Source organism: Mustela lutreola, chromosome 7 (assembly GCF_030435805.1).
Source record: "Mustela lutreola isolate mMusLut2 chromosome 7, mMusLut2.pri, whole genome shotgun sequence".
In the NCBI taxonomy this organism is placed as follows: domain Eukaryota; kingdom Metazoa; phylum Chordata; class Mammalia; order Carnivora; family Mustelidae; genus Mustela; species Mustela lutreola.
Genome location: NC_081296.1, coordinates 116763237 through 116785781, shown reverse-complemented (window position 1 = coordinate 116785781; position 22545 = coordinate 116763237). Strand labels below are relative to the sequence as shown.

Sequence of the window (22545 nt, the reverse complement as noted above, 5' to 3'; positions counted from 1 at the left end):
TCCCTTCACTCCTGCTCAGGAAGTCACAGCTTTGGAAGTTATTTGCTGCAAATAAACACTCTTTTGTGTGACAACTCCATCAGGTGTGGTCTCCACCTGTAATTCATCCAGGAGCAAACTTGCGTTAGTTTGGTTACAGTAGCTCCTGCCCAGCGTCACAGATGAGGAGATCTGTGACTGAGTGGAGGCAACGCACGTGTCCGTGGGAGACAGGAGACATTGTTCTCACCACGTCATCCTTACCACCTGTGCAAAAACGGCTTTTGCTTTCTTAGACTCATTTTGGTAGTAAACTTTTGAATTGTGAGGTCTACATCATCGTCCCCTCTCTGGATTCCTCTTCATCTTTGGTTAAGCCATTAGAAGGCTTTCTGGTTTGGATTGCTATTGAGAGATCCTACTTGTCAATGGCCAGATGACGGATCTTTTAAATAGGTCATATTTTAGAAACACACATATTCTTTATAGATAGCTCTCAATTTCCTTAGTATAATGACCTGCCTTAGGGACTTCCTTGAAAAGATAAAAGAACAGAAATTAGACTTAAGACAAAAATGAATGTTCACATCCAAAGTAAACTCCCCTTCTTTTTTTAAAAATAATTTTTAATTTTTTTAATAAGCATATAATATATTATTAGCCCCAGGGGTACAGGTCTGTGAATCACCAGGTTTACACACTTCACAGCACTCACCATAGCACATACCCTCCCCAATGTCCATAACCCCACCAGTAAATTACCCTTCTTAAAAATCCAGTTTCATCTTCCTTTTTTAACTTCCCCCTTCCCTATAGGATTTATAGTGCACACTCCAGCCAGTCTCTAGGTTCAAGGTATATGGGTTGTTCATGTAAATGCCGAAAGCCAGGAAGTGAATTTAAAAGCCCCCAATACTGGCAATCAGTCTTGTTTCCTCCTGCCTCCCAGGGCTTTATAATCCAGCAGTGCCGGCCTCAGGCATTTCTAGGTAGGTGTATCACAGATCCTCTGCCATAAAAGAATTTGCGTCCACTGGATAGCAGCGAATTTTTTAAACAATAAAGCCCCTTTATCTCTACTTTCAGAACATCCTACCAAATTTAAAGAGAAATTAGAAAGATTATTTGACTATTCACGCGACCTCCCCTTCACGGAGGAAACAAACAAAATTTCTCTGAGGCCCCCTACAAATTATCAGTGGAAGGCCAATGTTCAGGGACTAATAATAGAAGCCAAGGTTGGGGCACCTGGGTGGCTCAGTGGGTTAAAACCTCTACCTTCGGCTCAGGTCATGATCCCAGGGTCCTGGGATGGAGCCCAGCATCAGGCTCTCTGCTCAGCAGGGAGCCTGCTTCCTCCTCTCTCTCTCTCCCTGCCTCTCTGCCTGCTTGTGATCTCTGTCTGTCAAATAAATAAATAAAATCTTAAAAAAAAAAAAGAAGAAGAAGCCACGGTTGAATTGTGTAATCAGAAAGGCAGCTTTTGTTAAAATGTTTTATACAGATGAAGGGGTTCGGGACAGGACCCCTCCGAATGTGCCCCTTTGGCATGTGAATTATTTTGAGCTAAAGGCACTTGAGACCCTGTAGGATCAAATATCCCTCCTTTAACCACACAGAAAAACTGGGGCACCCAGTTGGCTCAGTTGGTTAAGTGTCTGCCTTCAGCTCAGGTCATGATCTCAGGGTTCTGGGATCAAGCCTTTGTGTGGTGTTGGGCTCCTTGCCCAGTGGGGAGTCTGTTTCTCCCTCCCCCTCTGCCCCTCCCCCTGCTCATGCTCACTGTCTCTCTCTCTCTCTCAAATAAATAAATAAAATCTTTAAAAAAAAAACCACACACACAGAAAAATCTAAATTGGGTGGGGGTCTTTCCCAGAATAAGGAATATTAACAGAGATAAACTTTATCCAAGTGACCATCAGTATAGCTGGGCAAACTTCTAATTACCAAACATCTACTCTTCTTATGACCCTGTGAAGTGCATTCCTTTCCTCTGAACTCTCAGACCCTTACCTCCTTTTCTCCTTACTTCAGAATGACATACATACCTCATTTTGCCTGTGTTTGGAATTTCCATGTCTACAAGGATTCCCCATACCTATGCCTATTATATTTTATTTTCTTCTGTTTATCTAATTCTTAGTCCAGCTAGAATAACTTTTAAGGTAACAAGAATTCTTGCTCCCCAACACAGACTTTACATAGGTATAAACCTTTTGATTCCCCTCTTAGTTAAAAATCTCCCTGATGGGGCGCCTGGGTGGTGCAGCTGGGTAAGCAGCTGACAGCTCTGCTCAGGCTATGATCTCAGGGTCATGAGGTGAGCCCAATGTCAAGCTCCACGGTCAGCAGGGAGTCGGCTTGTGATTCTTTCTTTTTCATCTGCCCCTCCCACTTGGGATCTCTCTCCGTCAATAAATAAATAAATTAAAAAGAAATTTCCCTCATATAAGGAAAAAAACTTAGTTTATAGTTTTGGGTGTTTTTTTTCTAGATTTTATTTATTTATTTGCCAGAGATCACAAGTAGGCAGAGAGTCAGGCAGAGAGAGAGAGGAGGAGGAAGCAGGCTCCCTGCTGAGCAGAGAGCCCAATGCAGGGCTCGATCCCAGGACCCTGAGATCATAACCTGAGCCGAAAGCCAAGGCTTAACCCACTGAGCCACCCAGGTGCCCCAAGGAAATAAGCTTAGTTTAAAAGACAGGCCAGTCCCCTGATATTCAGGCTGTCATCCAGTTCTTTGGAGAATTAGGAACATCTGTCGTTGTCTTACAGGTCTCTACAAAACCAGAAATACAACTCTAGAAACAGGTTACAGCCCATCTTACGTTTACCAATCCCAAAACCTCACTTGTTCCTCTCAAAATGTTTGTGAATATTATAAATGATCAGGATATTGGAACAAAATTCTCCTGTACTTAAGAATAGGAAGATGAAGGGACGCCTGGGTGGCTCATTGGTTGGGCAGCTGCCTTCGGCTCAGGTCATGATCCCAGCACCCTGGGATCGAGTCCCACATCGGGCTCCTTGCTCAGCAGGGAGCCTGCTTCTCCCTCTGCCTCTGCCTGCCTCTCTGTCTGCTTGTGCTCACTTGCACTCTCTCCCTCTATCTCTGACAAGTAAATAAATAAAATCTTTAAAAAAAAAAAAAAAAAGAATAGGAAGGTGAATTATAAATAGCAATTACTCTGAAACTCTAGGAAAGAAAAATGTTTTTTGCATTCTTTCACTGTCCCTCGAAATTACAGATCTTATCATTTCTTTGAAATGTAAATAAAGCCCTCAACCACCTGAGCCTGAAGGAAAAAAAAAGAGGAGGCTTGGAAAGGCCTTTATAAAACACAAACGCTAAAAGGGTTTTTTCTGCCAAAGCTCTAGCACCTCTGATAAGAGACCAATATGTCCTAAAAAGTCCACCTTGGAGAAAACTTGTATACATTCTCTCTGCATTTATACTATTTTCTACCCTCATCATCTCTAGGACCTAAAAGCCACTCTTTGAAATACAAACTTAAGGAAAAGTTTTTCATCTGGAGGGAAAAAAAAAGAGGAAGATATTTGGAAAGTGGGCCTATAATGTCCTCTCTACAAATATTAGTAAAAAGCAAAAGCTATAAAACTTTTGTTTGCATGTATCTATTTGTGTGTCCATATATATTGCAAATGTGAAATATTTCCTCTATCTCTAGTACTGCTGAAATTAATTTGTAAAAGAGCTCTATTTAGTTGTTTTGAAGGTAAGCACTTACAAGAATTGGGCTTCTAAAGCTCAGAAACACAGAAACTAACCCAATTGTTTATCAAGTTCATGTGCTCTGGGAAAATATTTGATATTAAAGCTATTTAAGGTTGGCTTGATTAAAATAGATATGTTTCTAGAATAACCAGTATTAAATATAAAACTTTTATTCTGCCTATGTTTACTGAAAGTTAAATAAGTTCATTTTTAATAACTGACCTAATATGAGTTTGCTCCTCAGTGAACCACAGATGAAAACTATAACAGGTGCAGTTGTCCCGCAAAGGAAACTTTATTTGCAGCAAATAAGATCATGGGGAATGACTTCCAAAGCCATGACTCAAGGGTGCAAGGGTGGATAAGTTATTTTTACTTGGGGTTAGGATGAATATTTAGAATGGGAAACTTGTTATAATCTGTAGAGGCGGACAAAATGTCACACATCGTCTTAAGAAAGCATGCCTGTACACATAATGTCTTTTACGTAAATGAGGCTTGTGCTCCTCCTTGAGTGGAGATAGTACTATAGTAGGTAAAGGCAGTTTGGGGTCATTCTAGAGGTCACTCCATGGTCCATCGGCATAGGGGCAAGTTAGGGACTAAGTTCAATAGTTCTGGGTAGTCTGAACCACCTGGGGGTCTCTGTCTAGGCAGTTTTTTAGTTTGTTTGTTTAAGATATGGTTCTGGTTTCCATCATGGGATACTATGTCTCTCAGATCTTTTGCCTGAGTTAAGAGACACACTGGAAAGGAAAGCTTAAGGAAATAGGCGGAACAGAGGTTGCTGAGTTCAAGGAGGGGGCAGTAAAGGTCAGGTCTTGGGGGTCCAGCTGGTGACGATAGAAATTTGTCCAAAAAAAGTTTGGAGAAACAAAAGAAGTTTGCCCAAATAAAACAAAACAAGAAAACCCCTAAGGATTATGGTTGACTCTGTCCAATGCCTCATGAAGGATTGTGGGTGGACTAACCATAATTGTTAAGAACAAGTAAATTAAATAGATGAAAATAAGATTAAAAAAAGGTTTATAGGCAACATTTTAAGCAGCTTCTAAAATCTTTGGTAACTTGAAACTTTTTTTTTTTTTTTTTAGTTTTTTAAAATGTTTTTAAAAATAAATAAATCTATTTATTTATTATGAAGAGAGAGAAAAAACATGAACAGGAGGGGCAGAGGGAGAAGAGAGAGAACCTCAAGCAGACTCTGCACTGAGTTTGGAGCCCAGTGTCAGGCTCGATCTCATGACCCAGTGATCATGACCCAAGCCAAAATCAAAAGTAGGCCACTTAACTGACTGGGCTACCCAAGTACCCCTGGTAACGTGAAACTTTAACATCTTGCCAAGTTAAATGGTGAGTTAAGTTAAATTCATTGAACATCTAGATCATTTCTAAATAAGATATGCTTATGTTTAGTACTTAATGTTTTGTTATTTTATCTACTTTTGTCTTATTACTGAGAAACTAAAGACAAATTTGAGTGTGTTAGTAAACATGACTTGTGCTTTACTGAAAGATGGTACTATGATAAGTGCCTTTCTAGAAATTATAAAATGTATTTATAAATTTGTCAATCTAAAGAACTCTGGAGTAATAGTTCACACTCACTTACTACTTAGTTTTTACTAGAAACTAAGATTTCCAGGAGCTCAGAATTCTAATAAATGTAATTAAGACTACTGGAAATAATCAGGGAAACAACTCTGCATGCAAGGAAAGTAAGGTATGTGTGTTTGGTAAGAAAAAGTTTAAGATATAGAAATACATTTTTGTTGAGAAAAAAGAAAATTCATCCTAAAGTGAGGCTGGTTTTTCAAAGAGGGAAAACTTAGGACAAAATCTGAATGTAAAAAAGAGAGTTGTAGGTTTATAGAAAAGAAATTAGAAAGAATGTGTGGTCACTACTGGCTAAGATTAGGATAAATTTAAGTAAATGAGGTTTTTTTTTTAATTTTTATTTAGTTGTCATAGAGAGAGAGAGCGTGGATGCAAGCACAAGCAGGGGGAGTGACAAGCAGAGGGTGAGGGAGAAGCAGGCTCCCTGCCTGATGTGGGACTCATCCCAGAACCCTGGGTCATGACCTAAGCACAAGGCAGACACTTAACAACTGAGTTTTAATATCGAAAGTAGGGGCACCTGGGTGGCTCAGTGGGTTAAAGCCTCTGCCTTCGGCTCGGGTCATGATCCCAGGGTCCTGGGATCGAGCCCCACATCGGGCTTTCTGCTCTGCAGGGAGCCTGCTTCCTCCTCTCTCTCTGCCTGCCTCTCTGCCTACTTGTGATCTCTGTCAGATAAATAAAGAAAAAATCTTTAAAAAATAAAAATTAAAAAAAAAATAAAAAATAAAAAAAAATTTAATATCGAAAGTACACTGGCAAAAAATAAAATTTTGTTTTCTCTTTGTTAAAAGGACTAAGTTTTCTTTAACTATCGATTTGCTCTTAATAAGGAATTATTAACAAAAGTCTTTCTTTACCTTTAAAGTAATCTGCCTAGAAAATAAGGATTCTGTTTTGCCAGAATAATTTTTTATGTTTATCAGTCTTTGATTACTCAAAAAAACTGAGTCCTTTTCTTTTCTTTTTTTTAAGAAAACTGAGTCTTAATATTTAGAGAGCTAAATTTTGCTCACAGCTATCTGTATTTGCCTTTGAAATCTTTTATTGCCATTTTGGTTAAATGGATAATTAACTACTGTTTCATAATGATTTGTGATTCTATTTAATCAAATGTTCAAACCTCTTGATATCTTTTGGCATAATTCCCAAAACCAAATTCTAAAATGAAGTCTTTTGACTATAACCTAATTGAAATTTTCCAGAGGGTCCCTTGAACATTTCAGAGATTTGGTGAGAAATTAAAGTAATTATACTTATTTGGTACATTAAATTACATAGGAATCATGGCCAAATAAGTGATACTAAACCCTCTTAAATTACATTTGTGTAGATAGGTTACTAAAATAAGTGTTTTACAAATTGTATGGAAAGTCCTAGAAATCTGATGTCCTGTCCTGTTATCTTAAAAGTTCTGTGTTTCTCAGAAATAATGAAATTTCCTTACTAACTGCATTACAATGGACTCATTAATAAGATCTTTACTCTTGGCCATTTTTAAGTTTTTTATCATTTACAGACAGTTATAAAGCAAGATAGTTGAAAGAAAAGCAGGCAAGGACAAGGGCCCCCCTCCCCACTGCCATAAGAGGAAACTACCCTTAAGAGGATTTTATACCACCCTAGAAGGAGTGAGTCCTCCACCCTTTCTCATGTGATATGTAGCTGGCAAAAACCTGATTGGGTGGCAGACATGGAGGGTTAATCAGATTAAAACAGCCTCCCAACAAGCCCATAAAACCCCTTAGTTTTGTTAGTGGCAACCCTCTCAGGTCCACTCCCTCTACCAGAGCTTTGTACTATTGCTCAATAAAGTTTACTACCACTCCATAAACTTTGCTTTGTCGCCCACCACTCTTCTTCATCTGGTCTGCCTCTCCATTCCTGGAAGCCATGTGACCAAGAACCTGAGCACTAAAGGAAAATAAATCCTTTAGCAGTTATGCTTTTATAAAAGCTTCTAGCAACTGTATTTCATTTTTAGTGAGACTCATGGAGAAAACTCTTGAGTACAGGCTTCTGATAACCTTAAGATCATAATACTGAACTAGGTAAGTGTTTCTGGAACTACTAAGGAAAAAAAAAAAAGAGAGAGATAGAATAGAGTAGAGTAGAATAAGAATTAATAACATGAGACTGAATGGAGTGAGGAGGGTAATTATAATTTGTATGATTTTCATTTTAAGCTGACTTTCTAAAATGTTTTGCTTTTCCAGAGTCAAGGAAATGTTTTATCTTAAGCTGACTTATAGCAGCAATTTGATAAAATATACCTTTGTGATCAAATGGAAACATTTATCTTTTTCTCCCTACCTGATCGCTCCAGAATTCAGAAATTTTCAGTATTCTTAAATTTTCATGGGAATATATTATTTGCATACGTTCAATAAGAATCTTTTCTCTTTGTAACATGACACAATTGGAAACATTGGTCATAATATCAAGGCCTTAACTGAAATGTCATATTTGAGAGACATGCACAGTCTCAGATATGACCAAAATGTTTAAAGAAACTATGGTTGACTTTATGGAACCCGTAAAGCCCCTTGGAAATAACAGTTTGTTACCCTGCTTACTGAGTTTTCAGCAGCCTTAGCAAGTAAGTAAAGATCACTTCCTAGCAGGTGCAGGAATCTCAGGATATTTTTGGAGACCTCAAAGGGAGAGAAATTAAACCAGATCTATAGGTATTGCGGGTGACGTCTGATAGCAAGTATTTGTCTTAGCTTTTGGCCTTGAGAGGCTGTTAAAAGTTCAGTATGGAGATTTCTTTCTTTCTTTCTTTCTTTCTTTTTTAAGATTTTATTTATTTATTTGACAGAGAGAGATCACAGGTAGGTAGAGAGACTGGCAGAGAGAGAGAGAGGGGGAAGCAGGCTCCCCGCTGAGCAGAAAGCCCCACGCGGGACTCGATCCCAGGACCCTGAGATCATGACCCGAGCCGAAGGCAGCGGCTTAACCCACTGAGCCACCCAGGCGCCCCTCTTTCTTTTTTTAAAAAATATTTTATTTATTTATTCGACAGAGATCACAAGTAGACAGAGAGGCAGACAGAGAGAGAGGGGGAAACAGGCTCCTTGCTCAGCACAGAGCCCAATGTGGGGCTCCATCCGAGGACCCTGAGATCATGACCTGAGCCAAAGGCAGAGGCTTAATGCACTGAACCACCCAGGTGCCCCAGTCTGGAGATTTCTTATGAAAAGTTCCAGTAAAGCAGGTTTTAAAGAGCCTATATGGTCAACTGTTATTCTTGCTGCATTCATGTAAATAATCATGCCCAATTTTTTTGAAATTAGACTTTATTTTGCAAACATATTAGTGATAACATGGCCATCTTTGATAGAATGAGGGTGATTATGTAGAAAAAAATATACTTCAATAATTCCTGGGTAGATTATTGGATTCTAATACTGTTATTATCAACAGTACTAGAACATGATTTCTTCTCGTTTCCCCAGTGCCTGGCCACAACTCTCCAAACTAACATTTTCAATTTTTCTCCCACCTTTCTGACTTGGAATCATTTGAGAACTAAAATTGCCCTTTTTCCTAAAGCCCTGCAAACTAAATATGAGTGACTTGACATAAATGCAGAGAAATCACAATAGCTAATATTCAAAGACAATCTTTTTGCCTGTTACTCTGTGGGTCACTCAGAAAGATCACCAGAGACATCTGAACTTCAAATTGAGAAAATCTGTCCGATTACCACTGACTGCTCTCATTCCATCTGAAGATGCTTTGAGCCTGACAACTAAAAATCTTAACTGGCTAACCTAAGAACTCAGAAACCGGTTTGTAATTTGATCCAATTGTTAACCACTGTTTTTGTTTCCATAGAAATGCCTCTTATTTAATACCTGATTACTTGAACCATTGGCCTAACTTTGAGAACAAACCTGCATCACTGCCTCCTGAAGAGTTTTACTGCATTGACCTACTGTCAGGACTAAGTGACTGGTTCAACAAGAGGGAAAAACGTACCCACTAAACTTTTCATGTGGGTGTTGGGTCCCCCAATAGTGGGTCTATGGTCAAAGGAGCGAGACTGATACAAAGTGAAGGTCAAGCAAAGCTTTATTTTGCGCCAAGCATCAAAAATCAAACCAACCGTCAAACAGACCCGTCGGGGCCGCCCCTTACAGAGAGGACGACGACCCTCCCTGCCTCACAAACTAACTTTTATAGAGCAAAGGCCATGTGGTTGAGCCTGGCCACACACAGGTGGCCAATTGAACTACAATTCACCCCACAGTAGACATTTGCATTAGCTACACCTTGGTGAGAATTGGCCCCCAAAAGGCAGGGCCCACACTCCTTGGTAGCTAGGGAGACAGTATGTGCGCTTTACTGATTGGATGTCTCCACCTGACCCGACTCATCCCTGCATTCTGGCTGTTATCTCTACCTGACCTGATGCACCCTTCTATCTGGGCTCTGTTACCTGGGACTGGTTTCCTGGACTTGCTTTTAAATAAGTTTCCCCTGGGAGTGGGGGGGGAGACAGGGTCAATTTAAGTTTTACTGCATAAACAACAAAATGGCTGTTCAATTGAGGTGGGGCCGCTCTGGCTAAATAGGCCCTTACAGTGGGAATTTCCAAAAAGAGGGAACTGTAGGGGCCAAGGTCAGGCAGCTCCAAGGAGGGCTACTTTGCCATGAAGATTAGCTTGAGTTAAAAGCAACTGTGGCTCAGGGGGTTAAAGCCTCTGCCTTAGGCTCAGGTCATGATCTCAGGGTGTTGGGATCGAGTCCTGCATCTGGCTCTCTGCTCTGCGGGTAGCCTTCTTCCCCCTTTCTCTCTGCCTGCCTCTCTGGTTATTTGTGATCTCTCTGTCAAATAAATAAATAAAGTCTTAAAAAAAAAGGCAATCAAAACCCAGCAGATTCAGGAACAGCTCTTTACCTCCCCCTGAACTGCCTAAATTTACATTAGAAAGGAAAGCCTTTACTAGGAAGACAGCTATTAAAAGAGCAAACTTTGTTTACCAAACATTTCTCACCTTTCTGCTAATGGTCTTCCTCTCCTTTGTATCCTTATGCCCCTACCCCTTTCCTTAGCTCAGAATGTCACATAAACCTCCTGTTGCCGGGGCACCTGAGTGGCTCAGTGGGTTGAGCCTCTCAAGCCCCACATTGGGCTCTCTGCTCAGCAGAGCTTGCTTCCTCCTCTCTCTCTGCCTGCCTCTCTGCCTACTTGTGATCTCTGTCTGTCAAATACATAAATAAAATCTTAAAAAAAAAAAAAAAGAAACCTCCTGTTGCCTGTCTTTGAAATTCCATGTCCATGTGGATTCATTGCAAGTAGGACACTAAAATTGATTTTCTCCTGTTAATTGATCTCATGTAAATTTAATCCTTAGTTCAGCTAGAAGAATCCTGAATAGAGAAAAATTTCTTCCTCCCCAACAATTCCATGAAACATAATTTTAAGCAGCAAATATCAAATTTCGAACCTAAAGAGTAAACATAATCTTCAAAAAATAAATGTAAGGAGTGCCTCGGTGTCTCAGTTTGTTAAGCATCTGCCTTCAGTGTTGGTCATGATCCCAGCATCCTGGGATTGAGCCCCATATCGGGCTCCTGCTTGGCAGGAAGCTGCTTCTCCCTCTCCAGCTCCCCCATGCTTGTGTTCCCTCTCTTGCTATCTCTCTCTGTCATTTAAAAAAAAAAAAAAAAAAGTAAAATCTACCACCAAAGGCATACAACAATTTAGTTCTCCTTTTCCTTCTACTATTTACTTTCAAATCTATTTTTTTAAATAATGGAAAGGAATACAGAATGTAAATACATGTAAAATCCTAAATTATTTGACTTTTTAATTTTCTAATGTAATGGTCTCCGAAGTCTGTTGTATGTCCTTCAGGACTACACAAGATAGCCCCCTGGGATATCAGGAGAAACGATCACATGTCTATTTCTATTTTTTACTTCATGTTTAAAAATATATTAAAAATAATATATATTATATATTACTACGGCAATACACTTATATAATGTAGAAATAAATATTATAGAAAAATGTTTGGAGAGTATTTTAAAGTTGGTTCACTCTGATTCAGTACATTTTGATCATCTTTTGAGAATGCTGTGGGATATTCTTTTTCAAAAGGAATAAACTGAAATGCACAGCTAGATATAAAATGCTAATTTAGTGCATTTGGACCGGAAATCTTTACCATTGTCATCATATACACTAAAAATCTCCAGTGGTACTTGGCTGGCTCAGTCGGTGGAGCATGGGATTCTTGATCTCAGAGTCATGAGTTCAAGCCCCACATTGGGCGTGGAGCCTACTTTAAAAAAATTTACCATAGAGTTCTATAAAAATGCTAAATTAATATGTTACTTATTTTTTGTAAATTGTGAAGATAATTATAGAATATTTTTAAATGACATAAAATAAAATGAAGGAAAAATCCCCCAAGACATCCAATGTTATTTTATGTATTTTTTTTTAACTTTTAAAAAAGATTTTATTTATTTATTTATTTGAGAGAGAGAGCATGAGAGGAGGAGGGTCAGAGGGAGAAGCAGACTCCCTGCTGAGCAGAGAGCCAAATGCGGGACTCAATCACAGGACTCCAGGATCATGACTTGAGCAGAAGACAGTTGCATAACCAACTGAGTCTCCCAGATGACTTATTATTATTATTTTTTTTTTTTTAAGAGAGAGAGAAAAAGAGTGAGTGACGGGGATCGGCGGAAAGGATAGAGAGAATCTTAAGCTGGCTCCACAACCAGCGTGGACTTGATTCAGGGCTTGATTCACCATGACTCAACCCTGAGATCATGCTCTCCGGTGAAATAAAGAGTGGATGCTTAACTACTGAGCCACCTAGGCACCTTTTTTAAAAATCTTTTTCAATCTGCTTTTTTTACATAGAAGAAATCATGAAAAATGCAGGGGATTTATCTGTTCTTATGATTAAGTTCATAAGGTATAAAAATGTTTGAATATATGATTCATAAATAAAAAGCAAAACAACCTATTTTGATGTATATGCCCTCATAAATATTGAAATAACAAAGCTAATATATAAGAAGAATTGTGCTGATGACATTTCCAGTGAATCCATACTAGATGGCTTTATGAGACAAGCCAAAAACATATACGAATCAGTCAGGCAAGATACTCTATACTACGATGGCATTAATTAGATGTGTGTTTTCTTTGTGTGAAGATCTTACTTCACATCTATATTTCTGTTTCTATGATATATTTCTTTGCATATGGTATATATATAGTCACACACACACACACACACTCACATGCCAAGGAGACTCTTTCAGATCTATTAACCCAGAGGCATCTACCAAAGGAACCACTTTCCAGGAGGTCTGAATACACAACGAATGTAACCATTAAGTTATCACAACTGTATTTCTTCTACCAGTACCCTCAAGCTGTTGGCTAGAATTTCTATTTAAAAAACAAAACAAAAAACCACACCACATTAGTCTTTGTGAAAAACAGAAAGAATACATCAAAAACCAGGTTTGGTTGAAGGTCAAGGAAAGGCTGGAGTTACAAATGAAGTAAAGCCAGTGAAAGTCAGTGAAAGAAAATAAAAGCAGATATCCCAAACAAAGAGGTGCTACCAACAGCAGTCACTGAAAAAAACATGTCAAACAAAATAAGCAGCTTAAGCTATAAAAAAATAAAAGAGATCAAAGGCACTCTTTGAAACATGAGACAACAATTTCCACCACTCTAATCCTTCTTTAAGCCATGTATTCCTTTCTTTGGTCATCTGCCCTAATTACTGAAAACAAATACTTGCCAAGAACAGCTGAAGTGAATTAATCTTTAGGCTTTCGGCTAAATGAGATGAGGAAAACAAGCATTTAATGGGTAAATCTTTGAATAGGTGTGGGATTCAGTTAATATCTCAGTCCACTGATTTTTAATATGCATCATGGTAGAGTCCTACGCCTAAATATGAGGTTCTTTGATGAAGCACAACTTTAAAAAAGTGTTTGTTTTCAGTCCACTAGGACCAAATTTCAGTGACCAGACACAGGACTAAATTTTGCATCCTTTACTATTTCCAACATTTTCGATGTTTAAGATATTCTAGTAATATCCAGAAGCAAACATAAGAGACTCTTAACAATAAGGAACATGGGGATGCCTGGGTGGCTCAGTTGGTTAAGCAGCTGCCTTCAGCTCAGGTCATGATCCCAGCGTCCTGGGATCGAGTCCCACATTGGGCTCCTTGCTCGGCAGGGAGCCTGCTTCTCCCTCTGCCTCTGCCTGCCATTCTGTCTGCCTGTGCTCGCTCTCTTTCCCTCTCTCTGACAAATAAATAAAATCTTTAAAAAAAACAAACAAACAAACAATAAGGAACATGGGGCACCTGGGTGGCTCAGTCTTTGGGCGTCTGCCTTCGGCTCAGGTCATGATCCCAGGGTTCTGGGATTGAGCCCCACATCGGGCTCCCTGCTCAGCAGGAAGCCTGCTTCTCCCTCTCCCATCCCCCTGCTTGTGTTCCCTCTCTCTCTGTCAAATAATAAATAAAATCTTAAAAAAAGAAAAAAAACAATAAGGAACAAACTGAGGGTTGCTGGAGGGGAGGTGGGTGGGGGAATGGGGTAAATGAGTGATGGACATTAAAGAGGGCACTTACTGTGATGCGCACTGGGTGTTCTGTGCAAGTGATGGACCATTAAATTCTACCCCTGAAGCCAATATTACATTATATGTTAACTAACTAGAATTTAAGTAAAATCTTGAAAGAAAAAAAAAAATCCCAAAGTTTTCAATTTCTAATGTTCAATGAACGTGAAATACTAAAGGAAAATCTTTAAAGTAATGGCTCTTACTAGACTGTGGATATATATAACAAAAGGGGTAGAAGTAAAAGGAAGTCTTCACTTGCCAAGGTTCTTTTGTCAATGGCAACAGGAATGTCTTCTAAAACTATTTTAAGGGACGCCTGGGTGGCTCAGTTGGTTAAGCAGCTGCCTTCGGCTCAGGTCATGATCCCAGCGTCCTGGGATCGAGTCCCACATCGGGCTCCTTGCTTGGCAGGGAGCCTGCTTCTCCCTCTGCCTCTGCCTGCCATTCTGTCCGCCTGTACTCGCTCTCTCTCCTTCTCTCTCTGACAAATAAATAAAATCTTAAAAAAAAAAAATTAAATAAAAACTATTTTAAGTAATTAATTAATTTACTGTTTGTTTTTTTTTTTAAAACTGTTTTAATAATAGACTTAGGATGATAAGACTATTACAGTAATACCTGGCACCTTTAGCTATTTATCTGTTTAAAATTGCTGACAAAAAAAAAATGTATTAACATGATGTAATATAGACTTGGGAGTGGTATTTCTCAAATTTAAAGTACTTATCTAATCAATTCAATATACAAAGTTTATTACACAGCTCCCATTAACAACATTATTCATTATTCAGTGTTGCAATAAAATATTTCTAATTTTTATGTTTCTTTTATTTTCATAGTATGCCTTTCTTCACCTTTTCTATTTTTTTCATAAAAATGCCATGAGACACAGTGCAACAATGACAAGGGAATCCAACATAGGGTTCCTTGGGCTGTAAATTTCTAGAATTTCAGTTACAGTTGCCTATATGTTTTATAGACAAGCTGTCTCTTGATGTATCATGTACTTCATAACTGCCAATTTTAGATACCAGCTCTAAAAGAAACTGACTTGACAAATTCATTTTACTCTCCAAACCAGTTTTTCAAGTGACGTATTGAGTTATTTTAGAATCTTTCATTATTCAAATAAATTTTCTTTCAGTGACCAAAAGACAGGAATCTATCTAGAAAAAGGGATGTGAGGAAATAGAAGAGCTAAAATAAAAAGTTAATAGAAAAGTCACTAGAATGAGGAGCAGCAGGATTATCTGTCATTAAACAAAAATTACAAAAAATTACTAGACAGGGCAATTAATGCTTTTTGTGTATTTAAAATTTTCATTTTAGGGTGCCCAGGTGGATCAATCAATTATGAATCTGCCTTCTGCTCATGTCACGATCTCAGAATCCTGTGTTTGAGCCCTGGATCAGATGGCTCTGTGCTCAGTGGGGAGTCTGCTTCTCCCTCTTCTACAGCCTGTTTCTCCCTCTGCTTGTGCTCTCTCTCTGTCAAATGAATAATTTTTTTTTTTTTTTTTTAAGATTTAACTTATTTGACAGAGATCACAAGTAGGCAGAGAGGCAGGGAGAGAGAGAGAGGGAAGCAGACTCCCGGCTGAGCAGAGAGCCCGATGCGGAACTTGATCCCAGGACCCTGAGATCATAACCTGAGCCGAAGACAGAGGCTTAACCCACTGAACCACCCAGGTGCCCCCAAATGAATAAAATCTTAAATAATAATAATAATAATAATAATGCTACAATGAAAACTCCAAAAAAGAGAGAGAAACATCAATGTTAGCATGTTGCAAATGGAAGAGGATCAATCATAATAATTTCTTTTAAAGATTTATTTATTTTAGAGAGGGAGAGAGAGCAAGAGCAAGCAGGGGGTAGGGGCAGAGGGAGAGAGAAACTTAAGCAGACTCCACACCCAGCACAGAGCTGAATATGGGGCTCCATCTCACAATGACCCTGAGGTCATTGTTTCCTATCTGCCAGGCACTGTGTTAAGCTTTTTCCATAAATAACCTCTTTTTTTTCTCCACAAAAACCCTTTGAGGTAATAAGCATTATTACCTGTTCCAAGATCACACCTCTAGCAAATAACAGAGCTAGGAATTGAACCCACTTCTATTTGTCTCTAAGGTTTATCTCCTAACTACCTTCAACACAACATACATGGGAAATCAAATTCTGTAAGTATAATGACCAGGCTCAGAATCTCATGGGAGGGGGCACCTGGGTGGCTCAGTGGGTTGGGACCTCTGCCTTCGGCTCAGGTCATGATCCCAACATAATGGGATCGGCCCCCCCATCGGGCTCTCTGCTCTGCAGAGAGCCTGCTTCCTACTCTCTCTGCCTGCCTCCCTGCCTGCTTGTGATCTCTCTCTGTAAAAAAATAAATAAAATCTTAAAAAAAAAAAAAAAAAGAATCTCATGGGAGGTAGAGAATAAAAGAATTTAATGGTTTACAACTCAAAATGGAAACCGGGAAGAAAACCGGGGAGTTAATAGATGAAACTGTCTCTAAATGATCTCCAAAATCTAGTCAGAAATACTTGGGTCCTATTTGGTATCCTGGGCAACAATACCTGCCTTAAGCAAAGCAGAATAATTAGTCTTAAACAATCAATAAAACCAATTTAAAAAAAGCTTGAGTATTGAAGTTGCAGAGACATTGATCAGAAAGTTTGTCTGGGTCACTCAGTTGGTTAGGCATCTGACTTCTGCTTGGGTCATGACCTTGGGGTCTTGGGATAGGGCCCTGAGTTGGGGGTCCATGGTCAGCAGGCAGTCTCCTTCTCCTTCTCCCCTTGCCCCTCTCTGTTGCTTATGCTCTGTCTCTCAAATAAATTTTTTTTAAAGAAAAAAATGTGAAACATTTTGCATAAATCATAGCACTTTGTATTATGTACTGCTGCAATACATGACTTTCTTGAGAAATTCTGTTAATAAGGCTGACTGTTGAACGAAACATTGTTGAGTGCTCACTAGAGCCACACACCAAAATGTTTTATATGTCATAAGAAGGACAATAATTTCTTGGAAAGATAATTCCAAAGTTTAAGAATTTGAAAATAAGCAGTGTCTATTGAGGATTTGAAATTATTTTTGTGAGTAACAAATGCAAGATGAGGGCACTGGCCGGCTCAGTCGGTAGAGTGTGCAACTCTTGATCTCAGGATTGTAAATTCAGACCCCATGTTAGATGTAGAGATTGTTATTTATTTATTTGTTTGTTTATTTATTTATTTATTTATTTGACAGAGACACAGTGAGAGAGGGAATACAAGTAGGGGGAGTGGGAGAGGGAGAAGCAGGCTTCCCACCAAGCAGGGATCCGTATGCTGGGCTTGATCCCAGGACCCTGGGATTATGACCCGAGCCAAAGGCAGATGCTTAACAACTGAGCCACTCAGGCACCCCAGGTGTAGAGATTACTTAAAAACAAAATCTTTAAAAACAAGCAAACAAAAGACATGCAAGATGCTGGACTTAAACGGCCACTCTCTTATCAGTAGTGAATTATGATAGCTACAGTCCTGGCCAGTACACATCTTCCCCCTGTATTCTTGTGGAGAATCCATACTCCACAGACAGGGCTGATTCCATACACCCTTTCCACCAAGCATGCACTTGGCATATACCACCACCATCACTTTAGGAGTAAACAGGTGGTACAGACCTAGCTAGATCCCGTATATCCATGGCAACAGGGATTGGCCATGTGGAGGGAACCACCAGGGTCAGTCACAGTCCTCTTTGGGACATTTGCTAATAATGTTGAAGAAATCTTCAGCTTTGAGGAAATATAAGCTTAAAGGTGCAGATGGCCAACTCTGCCAGCTGCCTATCTGAGTGCTTAGAGAAAGCCTATGTGAGAATAAAGGCAAAAAGAGCAAGAAGGCAAGGCTGAGAGCGAGTGTATGACAGTATTCCAATGACATCGTCTGAGACTTTGAATCTAGCAGCAGTTGACCTTTTATGTTAGTTTAAGTTAGGTTTCTGCCACTTGCAAGAGAACCTTGCTCATAGGTATATTATAAGTATATACTATAAATAGAGCACTGTCAGATATAATTATAACCTTAGGTACCTGCATATCAACAGTCCATAAACTCTGACAAACTTCATTCTGACTTTTGCTATTATCCCTGAACTGGCAACAATCAAAACTGCAGTGTTCAAACTGCAAGTTCAAAGCCCAAGATCTGTCATTTGCAGTTTACCTTACAGCAACAATTTTAGTATCTGTCAACCACTTTTACTCTTACTGACTAGCCTAGGACATTAAACTTTGAAAACAATGGCATGACCATGCTCCAAATAAATTTTAAAAGTTGGTATCTCAGAGCCCCAGGGTGGCTCAGTTGGTTAAGCGTCCAACTCTTGGTTTTGGCAGGATCTCCACTGTAGAGCCTGCTTAATTTTCTCTCTACCCCCACCTCTGACCCTTCCCCTCTTCCTCCCCCACTGAAATAAATAAATAAAGTCTTAAAAAATAGGTATCTCCCACTTTTTGAAAGTCTGCATTATGCCACTTTGCTTATATGAAAGACCCATAACAGTACCATTTTTGCGAACTGAAAGATATCTGAATAGGATTTCCATTTTATGCCCTTTTGGGTCCTGAAAAGTTTCAAAAGGAATGCTCTCCTTTCAGCTAGCCAGGGAAACCTGCCCCGGAGTCTGTCCTGTTACTGGACGTGGCTGTATCAGAGTGGACGACCACTAGGTGTTGAAATGAAACACAAATAGGTTTAGGTCAAAGAATGCTAACACTTTTACTCCTCAGTGGGAGTCTCAGTATAAAGTAATGCCTCCTTATTTTATTTGATAATGTAGAACTTTACCTGAAGGTTAAGAAATCCCCTCACCTTTTTTGAAAAGAGCTTCCTCCAAGGAACCACCCTTCCCCAGGAGCCTCAGGTGAGATGCCTGCCTTGTTTACCTCTGACAGTGAAGACACAGACCCTCCAAATTCCCATTCTTTTGTCTTGTAAGTGACTAGCTGAACTACTGTTGTCCTTACTGATCAACAGGAACAAAATGACAGTAACTAAACCTCCCTTAAGCTGCTTTCCTTCCCCAGGTCCCTGAACTTTGGCCCACCCTGAGCCTGAGTCAGCACACTGCCCTTCCTTGTCGGCAGCTGCCTGGCAAGAGACTGGCGTTGGGGTAAAACATTGTCTCATCTACTGTTGTGTAGATGACACTTCCATCTCCTGTCCCCACACCTGGTTCGTGCTAACTTTGTTCACCTGTCTCTATATAAGAAAACCCCTTTTGCCCAGCTTCTGAGATACTTGCAGTCCTCATGGTCAGAGGGTTCTCCTTATTACAGTGGCCCCATTCACACTGGATACTTTTTTTCAGATTTTTCATTTGACACTGTCTTTGAATATGTCATTTCTTAAACTGATTTCCCATTATTTCATTCTAGACAGATACTCTCTGAGTATCTCGCACTGCCATCTCCTTTCCTCACGCTGCCGCTGCTCTTGTTCATGCCCTTATTAACCTCATCCTTGCCCATTATGAACTAGTCTCCTCAGCCTCCAGTTTTATTTACCTTCTCACATTGCCGGTAAGTTCATCTTCCTAAAGATTGTTCCTCCGATCTCAGCATTCTTTTGCATTCTTTGTTGTTGTTGTTTTGGTTTTTTTTTTTTTTTTTCTTTTTTCTTTTTTGCTCTCTGTTACCTAAGAATAAAGTCCACATTCCTTAGGTTAGCATTTAAGTCTTTCCACAATGAGGTCTAATCTCACCTCTTCCTCCCATGAAGCCTTCTAAATCTTCTAACCCTTTTGAAAGGTTTTTTTCTTTCTCCAGTCTTGTTGTGCTTGCCCATTTACTTTTTCTGTACCTCAGATATTTTCCCTCCAAATTCCCCCTCCTCAGTTTCTGTCCAACACAAATACCATTCCTTCCCTGTCTGGGAATTAATTTCTGCATTATTATTCCCCTAACAGTGTCTGTACCTTCCTTAAAGCATTAAAAATAGGGTTTTTTTTTGTTAAATTACAGCAAGTTGTATACATTTTAAAATCTGTCCTAGATCATTTATTCTTTGAGGTCAACACAGTGTTTTATTCCTTTGTGTATTTTCTGGCCCTTAGTCTAATGCTTCACACTTGAAAGGCACTCAATATTCTCTCTTTTTTTTTTTAAATTGTATTTATTTATTTGGGAGAGAGAGAGAGAGAGAAGGAGATGGAGAGAGAATCTGAAGCAGACTCCATGCTCAGTGTAGAGCCTGATGCAGGATCATGACCTAAGCTGAAACCAGAAGTCAGACAATTAACTTACTGAGCCACCCACACAGTCCAATATTCATTCTTTTAATTAAAATACATGGAAAATTATTCTATTTCCTTTGTGGCTGCATGTGGCATTTTATGTAACATATGTTTATTATATCTAATTATCAACTAAATATAACATGAGAGGCTCAGGATTAGAAGTCAATTGACTGTTGTTTACTGAAAAGCAGAATACAGAATCTCCTAAATATGATGGTAATAAGAGAACAGCAAAGATGATCTGACAGTTTTAAGAGTTCTTGGGAGGTAAGATAGAATAATGTGTTCAGAGTATGGGTTCTGAACATCTGAAAGTAGGCTGAACATCTGAACATTTCTGACATCTGAAAGTAGGCTCTTCTACTTACTAGCTCTGCGACCTTGAGCATATTCCATGTTTCTGTGCCCCAGTTTTTCATGTGGAATATGAACATAGAAAGAATGACTTTACAGGGCTTTTGAGAGGATTAAATTGGTTACTACCTGTAAAACACATCAGATAGTACATGTTGTGTAAAAAGAGCCAATTACTGCTACCTTTATTATGAAAACTGGAAAAGCTTCACTTTCTTCATGCCTGTCAGTGATCATTTAGTCAAGTAATTACAAAGAATGTATTACCAGGTAGATACTGGACACACTGGTTCTTCCAGAAAATATAACATCTCTAAGGATCATCAGGTCTCAACGATGTGTATAAGGAGCAGATAAGAAAATGATATCATATAACCTACAGCTGCATTGAGAATAAGCCAAAGCCAAGTGATCAAGTTCATAAACATCTTAACAATCTCTTTAAGTTTCAATAACTTGTTAGGGGAGTTCTGTAGGAATAGATCCCCAAACCCCATTCATTTATGTTGGTCATGCGGTTATTCAGTACACATTTAGGTGCTAGGGATGTAGAAATCAAGGGTATTGTTCCTGTCTGCAATTAAGTCATGGTCTTGAAGGATTCAGTCAGATAAGAAATGGAAGAAGTGAGTTCAAGACAGAAAGGAATAATATGGAGGGAAACAGAGGTATGCCGGAGCTCAGACTATTTCAGGGAGCTTCATTTAAGAATAAGTGACTGAGGAATGAGGGTATCTGGGCAGTGGTAGAAGAGACAAGCAGGGGCAGGGTGATGAAGATTGTCTATGTGAGGCCTGAAAAACACCTGGCTTCCCTCACTCTGCCCATCAAAGTCCCTCAGCTTTCGTAGATCACAGGGCTGGCCAGGAGGTGGGGAGGGAGAAGAAAAAGAAAAAAAAAAGCCAGGTAGGATGTGAACCAGGCTCTGTGAAATCAAAGTTCTGAAGAAATTAGACCTCAGTCACCTGTTTTTCCTCATCTATCCTATCCTGGACAACGTAAATTTAGTTTGTCATGAATGCCAAAGTAAAATTTGAATTTTATCCTCAAGGCAATAGGGAAAAACTGGAGGATTTTAAGCAGGGGCAGAACTGGGATCAAGTTTGCCTTTCAGAAAGCAGTTGTGAAAGTGTGGAGAACAGATTCGAGGGAGTGGCGAATGTTGGGAGAGGTATGACGAAGACAGTGTGTTCTGTCTGAATATGCTGAGTTGGAGATCACGACGGATATTTGAATGATGATGTTAAGATGATAGTAAGAGATCATACTTAGTTCTTTAAATAAAAGTTCCAAGGCATATTTTGTCCTCCGCACACCCTCAGTCCAATTTTCTATAACTACTACAATTATATGTTTGTGGTTGTTAATTCACTTTATAACTTAAACATTTCTTACCTATAGGGTGCCCGGACAGCTGAATCGGTTAAGCATCTGCCTTCGGCTCAGGTCCTGATCCTAGGACAATCCAAGACAATCTTAGGACAATCCCAGAGTCCTGGGATCAAGCCCCACATCAGGCTCTCTGCTCAGCCAAGTGTCCGCCTCCCCTCTCCCTCTATGATCTCACTTTTGTTCTCTCTCGAAAAAATAAATAAAATCTTAAAAAAAAATTCCTGCCTATATAATGTCATTTTAGTCTTTCCATAATCCTATAAGGTAGACATGACTGCTATTCTTCCCATTTTTCAAGGAAGAGTTATGCCTCTGAGATTATAAGTGATTTATTTGTGAAAGATCACAGAGGAAGTCGGGGGCAGATCCAGGCTTTAAACCTAGCTCCAGGTGACACAGTGAACTGCACATACTCATAGTAACCCATCAACTCTCACTTTGTGTCCACTCTGCTCTTCGCAGTACATTAGCAGAGATTAAAAAAAAAAAACAAACAAAAAAAACAAAACAAAACAGAATTAGGAGATCAGCATAGGAACAACAGCACCGTTTGTGAG

The 22545-nt window shown here is 39.3% G+C and overlaps 1 long non-coding RNA gene across 2 annotated transcripts in view; it reads right to left on the bottom strand.

The window, feature by feature from the left end:
• LOC131836669 (uncharacterized) overlaps nucleotides 1-20061 on the bottom strand; it is a 64860-nt gene extending 44799 nt beyond the window's left edge. For both annotated transcript variants that reach the window (XR_009355715.1, XR_009355714.1), the window contains exon 1: nucleotides 19512-20061. This is a non-coding gene — a long non-coding RNA (uncharacterized LOC131836669). The remainder of the gene's footprint in view (nucleotides 1-19511) is intronic.
• Nucleotides 20062-22545: the final 2484 nt, after the last annotated feature.